Source organism: Colobus angolensis, unplaced genomic scaffold (assembly GCF_000951035.1).
Source record: "Colobus angolensis palliatus isolate OR3802 unplaced genomic scaffold, Cang.pa_1.0 Scaffold331, whole genome shotgun sequence".
NCBI lineage: Eukaryota > Metazoa > Chordata > Mammalia > Primates > Cercopithecidae > Colobus > Colobus angolensis.
Window position 1 is genome coordinate 1,673,539 of NW_012116611.1, and position 7,257 is coordinate 1,680,795.

Consider the following 7,257-nt stretch of genomic DNA (forward strand, 5'->3'; position numbering starts at 1 on the left):
TACAAAATCCCCTATGACTCTGTACCTGTTTACCCCTGACTATAAAAATGCTGTCTGGAGCCCAGTTAAGGAACTTTCCCGCTCGTCTCATGACTAGTGAGGAAGTTCCAGGTTCGAACCTGTAATAAAGATCCTTGCCGCTTGGCTTTGACTCCGGACTCTGGTGGTCTTCTCTAAGGAATAAGCGGTCTAGGCATAACAGCAGGTGGGTAAATGCAATACACAGTGGTAGCCAAAGGTCCCAGCCTTGATAAAAGTGGCTGAGGGAGTTCTCAATTAGATGTAGTAAGGTATTATCAGGGGAAAGGGTGGGAGCCACCTCAGCTCCTCTGCCAGTTTAGCATGAAAGCTATCCACTTCCCAGATTTATTTCTTTCCCAGTATTCAGACAGGCCCTTGTTTTAATCTGAAGGAATATGGATGTTCCAACTAGAGAAGAATTGTGACCTTACCCCTCATGCAAACCTGAATTTACGGGGTGCCCCTCTTGTGGGGAAGTAGTAAAAGAGAAGTGTTCCAGAAAGGCTGTCAATAGGTGTACCCATGCTGAGCTCCTGTGGTAAAGCTCCAGTTGTGTCTGCAGTGGTGGACAATTCAGTAGCACAATTGTCTCTCCCTGCTGAAAGAAATTTCCCACCAGAGGACAGATATGGTACCCAAGGACTGCCATGCAGATAACTTTGTCCCATGGGGTGTTTCCTTGATGTGGTGCTCATCCACTTCCGCCAAGAGTAGGAGTTCCTGAGAGCCAGACTGCAGTTTAGTTTAACTGGTATATGACCTTCTGGGGACATCCCACCAGAAGAGGGTTGTAAGATACTGGAAGTAGGCCAGCATATGAAACCCTAAGTCTAAGGTCAAATGGGGCACTTACCTTCAAGATGTCCACTTGGTCCTTTTCCAAATGTACTTTACTTTCTTTTCATTTCTTCTCTAAAGCTTTTTAATAACCTTTCACTTCTGCTTTAAAACTTGCCTCAGTCTCTTCTTCAGCCTTATGCCCCTCAGTTGAATTCTTTCTTCTGAGGAGGCAAGAATTGAGGTTGCTGCCAACCCATATAGATTCACTGCTGATAACAGAATAGCATACTTTCAGATTGCTTTAAATAATCAAAGTTGACTTATAGAGCCAATAAAAACCCCTCGGGAAAACTGACTTCATACCTTGTCTACACAGTCCCTGTACAGGGTTTCTGACCTGTGGTAAGTAAAGAGTGTCACTTTCTGACAGGCACAGAATAACCCAAATTATCTTGGGACCTCGAAGTGAGGAATTTACCCAATTAATACTGGTATTGCAACCAGGTAGGTACTGGCTGGACTTCAAAGCTTTAAAAATGTCTAATCTGAGATTTCTTATGGAATAAAGTTTCAGCAAAACCAATTTTGAAAAGGAAATTCCATGCCAAATAACTATTCTCTCTGACTTTATGCAAATACTCAGGTCAAGTATACTAAAACTAAGAGTTTTTTAAAAGCAAATTTGTTCTACTATGATTTCTCTTTAGTAAAATGGGGACTGGAGAGAGAAAACTATGTTTCATAAAAAAAAAAAAAATCTATAGCACACCTGTTATTAGATTCTAGTCTTGTCTGCTGTTTATAAGTTTTTTGTTATTTTCTGCAGTGTGGAGTGGATTCTGAATTCTTTCTGGGCTACAGGTCCCCAAACTGATTCTTTGAATTTTTTCCTTTCTTATTCTGACTTGGACACAATGAAGGTGTTACTACCGCTTTTCTGAGGTGCGGCAAGCTGAAACTTAACTCTGCAATATAGGCGAGAGAAAAACATGTCAGATTGCCACCACTATCATCCTCTAAAAAGATGCTTTGAGTCTAACATCTGGATAAACTGTGCCCAACATTAACTTTTTCTTCTGTCTCTGTAGATGTGTGTCTTAATAAAAAATCTGTTTGCCTTCATGACATACAGAGGCCTAGCCCATCTGCAATGCCACCTCCTGATAGTGAGAAACAGCTGTTTGGTTAAACTAATGTAGTCCCAGGACTAAGACACTGACTAATAAGATATGAGGCAGTGTATTTAAATTTGCTCAGTCTGCCTTTTTTAACAACCTATAGTGCACTCTTCATTTGAGTGCTGTACTAGAACTGTGGGTAAGAATATTAATGTCTTTGTAATACACCCCTGAGTACATGCAGATAGCTGCAAAGCAATGGTTTCACTTCTATTTCCCTGCGCTGACACCTCCAACTATGCCCCCCACACCAGCAGTAAGAAGCCAGATTGGTTCATCACCCACTTTCTATCTCTATAGCTAACACCTTAAGACGTATTGATGCTAAACAAGGGGACTGAAACTGCCTTTGTAAGAGTTCTATCTGTGAGAAAAATATAACAGTAAACCAAGCTAACTCAACCCCTTCCTTGCCTTTTCCTTAATTATTCCTGAGCTACCTGGCCAAGCTAAGTTTGGAAGGCCTTTAGGTTACAGTTTAAATGATAATAGGCCTTGCCCCAAACTCAACTGCTTTTGTAAAGCTAATGAGAAGCCATCAGGCTCAGGGGAGGAGAGGAACCTGAGTCTTACTAAGGTGCAGACACAGATTGTTATCCATTATTCCAGAGGTTATAGGATATACAACTTCCCCAATTACTCCTGCAAGTAACGCTACTATTGTAGATTGGCCATTTGAGATATCTTTCCAGGTTTTTTTGCATGTCTGACACCCATGCCTCCACCTGGACCACAACCCACACCCCTCCCCCCTTCCCCCTCCCATGGCTCCACCCAGAAGCAATTTAGCCCACAAGAAGACAGCTTTGACTCCCTGTCAGTTCGTCTCTGCTTCAGCCAACCAGCAGCAAGCACCTGTTACCTAGCCACCCCCACCCCTCCCCTCAAACTTCCTTTGAAAACCCTTTAACCTACTAGCTTTGGACTAGATGATTTGAGTGCAAACTCCATAGCCCACATAGTGTGGCAGGCTTCACGACTATTACACTCTTCCTCTACTACAATGCTGTGGTCTTTCTTTATGCAGTGGGTGGGAATAACTCCTAGGGTATTTACAAAATGTGAAAGGAAAATTAAAATTTGGGACTCCAATTCACTGTGCCAAAAGGATAAAAAAAATAAGCTGAAAGCTGAGTGATACAAGAAAATGCCTTTTTTTTTTTGGTTTCTAAGCAGATAGCTACAGATAAAATGTTAAATATCTTCACAGGTAGCTACTTTATGTTCAAGCTTGTCTTATGTAAAGTGTTGAGTCAGGAGTTTTTCTGCCAGTGGGTTCATGGTCTTGCTAACTTTGAATAATGAAGCTGCGGACCTTTGTGTGAGCGCGTTAGAGCTCAAAAAGAGTCCACGGACCAGGAGAGTGAGCAGCAGAGCAGTTTATGTAACAAAGCGAAAGGAAAGCTTGCACGTTGTGGAAGGGGACCCGGAAGGGTTACCGTTGCTGGCTCGGGTGGCTAGGGCTTCTATCCCTGTGTTACTCCCTCCCCTTTCTTTCTTTTTGTCCGTTGACAGTGGTTCTTTTTTCAATCGTCCCTTGGGGTGATTAATTTTGAATCCTTCACTCAATTGGTTAAGAACTCAAAACCCTGAGTCACAGGGGTCTTTTTCGAAAGTCCCGAACCAGCCCAGGAAGTCCCACCAACTCCACCCCTCAGTGCCAATCTACTGAGCCAGAGATGAATACATAATTGACTATTTCCCTACCTGCTTATTTTGCCTTATAACATGTGGATTACCATACCCTCCTTTTTTTTTTTAAAAAAAAAAAAAAAAAAAAAAAACCAGCCAAATTTTTCTGGTTAAATATCAAAGCCCTCCAAAATCATCTTTGGAGAAAGACACAGACCATTTCTGTGATTCCATGTGTTTTTTCTTCTGGGCATGTCCTTAAACTTGACCAAATAAATCTTTAAATTGGATTGAGACCTGTCTCTGTTACCTTTTGGTTTACAATGGAACTAATATTGAGCCACATCTATTATGTATATGTGGCTTTCCAAAGGAGTTGCTGGAAACCGAAGCTAAGGTACCAGCAGGGGCTTACTGAAGCCCCACCAAGTTTGAGCTTCTCCTCCGGTAGAACTGGTTAAGTCCTCCTAAGCCCCGGACCTCCCTTTGGTTAACGGTCCTCGATTTATTCTGAGCTGGTTTTCTCCTGGGAAGTTGTTGTTTAAGAATCCTAACTCTAGCCGGGCGCGGTGGCTCAAGCCTGTAATCCCAGCACTTTGGGAGGCCGAGACGGGCGGATCACGAGGTCAGGAGATCGAGACCATCCTGGCTAACACAGCGAAACCCCGTCTCTACTAAAAACTACAAAAAAAAAAACTAGCCGGGCGAGGTGGTGGCGCCTGTAGTCCCAGCTACCCGGGAGGCTGAGGCAGGAGAATGGCGTGAACCCGGGAGGCGGAGCTTGCAGTGAGCTGAGATCCCGCCACAGCACTCCAACCTGGGTGACAGAACGAGACTCCGTCTCAAAAAAAAAAAAAAAAAAAAAGAATCCTAACTCTAGTTCAGAGATGCATTCTAAAGGGACTTCTCTATTGCTTTTTCTCCTAAACTTTATCTTAACTCAGGTTGTCTGTGCACATTTGCATGAGGAACTGTTTTAATAGATAAATGAGAAACTGACTTTTTCAGCTCTGAAGAGAAAGGGCGCTTGCTCCTCCCAGCAAAAAGGCACCCCTGGGTGACCATGGGCCTCGTAGGAGTGTCTGGGGGATTGACCCCCCGTGACGTGCAGTGGTCCTGCAGGAAAATCCCCAACAAAAATTAATTGAAAAAATGGCTCGTCCAGGAAATGCATATGACGTCTAAGGTCTAATGACCCAGCGTTTTTCCCCATACGTTTTTGTTTTGCTTTGTTCTGTTTTGTTTTGTTTTAGAGATGGAGTTTCGCTCTTGTTGCTCACGCTGGAGTGGAATGGTGCGATCTTGGCTCACTGCAACCTCTGCCTCCTGGGTTCAAGAGATTCTCCTGCCTCGACCTCCCGAGTAGCTGGAATTACATGCACTCACCAGCACACCCAGCTCATTTTTTTTTTTTTTTTTGTATTTTTAGTAGAGACGGGGTTTCGCCATGTTGGCCAGGTTGGTCTTGAACTTGTGACCTCAGGTGATCCACCCGCTTCTGTTTCCCAAAGTGCTGGCATTACAGGCATGAGCCACCGTGCCCAGCCTTTTTTTTTTCTAAAGCAAATTAATACAGGACATAACTTTCACATGGACAGGACTTGTCCTTTCAAGATCATGGCCCAAATGAGTTATAAACATATGTTGGTGGATCAGAATCTAAAATTGAAGGGTAGAATGGCAAATCACTCTTAGTAAATATCTCTTTATGCAATTATTACTAAATTATCTCCCTCTCTTTCCCCTCTTGTCCTTTAATTCACATCCTATTTCAACAAACCTGCTTTATCTAATTTTAATTTTTCTTCAACACAAGTATATACCTAACCAATCTTTTGAAATTTCTTTGTTCTCATTTTTTACCAAATAGTTAGGCACTTATTCTGCAATTATTGTTTGTTGTAGTTTATTCTGTTCTGTCTTTGTTTACTTTGAGTAAACAGATGTGATATTTCCATTATGAGTATACTACAGAGACAACAACAGTCAAACATAGGTTTTCCTCTGCAAAAGCCTTGTAATAAACTGGTTACAAATAGTATGTTCGGACACAGTATCATTTAATGGCTAGTAATGTTACTGGTCGCAAATTCATGTGGGTCTGCAGTAACCTCAATTCTTACCTCCTCAGAATAAATAATTCAACCAAGACATAAGGCAGAAGGAGAGAGCAAGATAAGATTTAGGGCAAGAATGAAAGTTTATTATAAAGCTTCAGAGCAGGAACAAAAGGGAGAAAGGTACACTTAGAAGAGGGCCAAGGGGGTGACTTGCAAGACAAGTGTACTGTTTGACCTTTTGACTTGGGGTTTTATATGTTGACGTACTTCCGGGGTCTTGCATCCCTTCTTCCCAGATTCACCCCTTCTTCCTCGTACAGCACATGAAAGCTTTTTAAATAACGTCGATGAATGTTTAAAAATATATAAATTTCTAGTACTACAAATTGTTCATATGCAGTGTAGAATAGCAATTTAACAAACTTAAATATGATATTTTATAATATTTGTAAGAACAATACTGTTAAAGATGTCAATAATAATGTTTCATCTGTATATTAAGTGAAGTTTTAGACAACTCAGAAATAAAGATGTTATTTGAAGTTATTTTTTGTAATAGCTTAATTGTGATATACTTCACGTGACATGTAATTTACCCACCTGAAGTGTTACTCACTTTTGTTTAATGTTTTTAGTAAACAGTTTGATCTCTGTGTCCACAGGTTCTACATCCTCAATTTAACAAACCCCAGATTGAAAATATTTTTAAATAAAAATAAATAATAACTATATGACAATAAAAATAATACAAATAAAAACAACACAGTATAACAACTAGTTACATAGTATTTATAATAGGTATTTTAAATAATCTAGAGATAATTTGAAGTATATGGGAGCATGTGTGTTATTTGCAAATATTATACCATTTTATATAAAGGGCATAGGCATTTGAGATTTTGATATTTTCAGGAATCCTGGAACCAATGCACCCATGGGTACCAAGGGACAACTGTATTCATAGAGTTTTGCAACCATCAGCACAATCACTTTTATAACATTTTCCACATCCCCAAAAGATATTCTATCCTTTCTAGCAGTCATTCCACATTTCCTCCTATCCCCCCAGCCCTAGGAAACCAGTTGGTTAATGTTTATCTCTATGGTTTGCTTGCACTGTATATCACATATAAATCAAACCATGAAATATGTTATTGTGTTCATACTTTTATTTCCAGATTCTTCATTGCCAGTGTTCGGAAATACATTTGAAATTTGTGTGTAGATCTTGTGCCCTGCTTCCTTGATGACTTAATGTATTAGATTACAAGATTTATTAGTTTTTAATTAATTCTTAGTATTTTCTATGTACAAGATGATGTCATCCACAAGTAGAGATAGGTTTATGTTTTTCTTTCCAAGATATTTATTTATTTATTTATTTATTTATTGCCTAATCTCCCTGGCTAAGAACTTCAATAAGGTTTTTCAAAGAAATGTCAAGAGTGGACATTCTTGCCCTGGGGTGGTGGCTCACGCCTGTAATCCCAGCACTTTGGGAGGCCGAGGCCAGTGGATCACCTGAGGTTAGGAGTTCAAGACTAGCCTGGCCAGCATGGTGAAACTCCGTCTCTACTAAAAATACA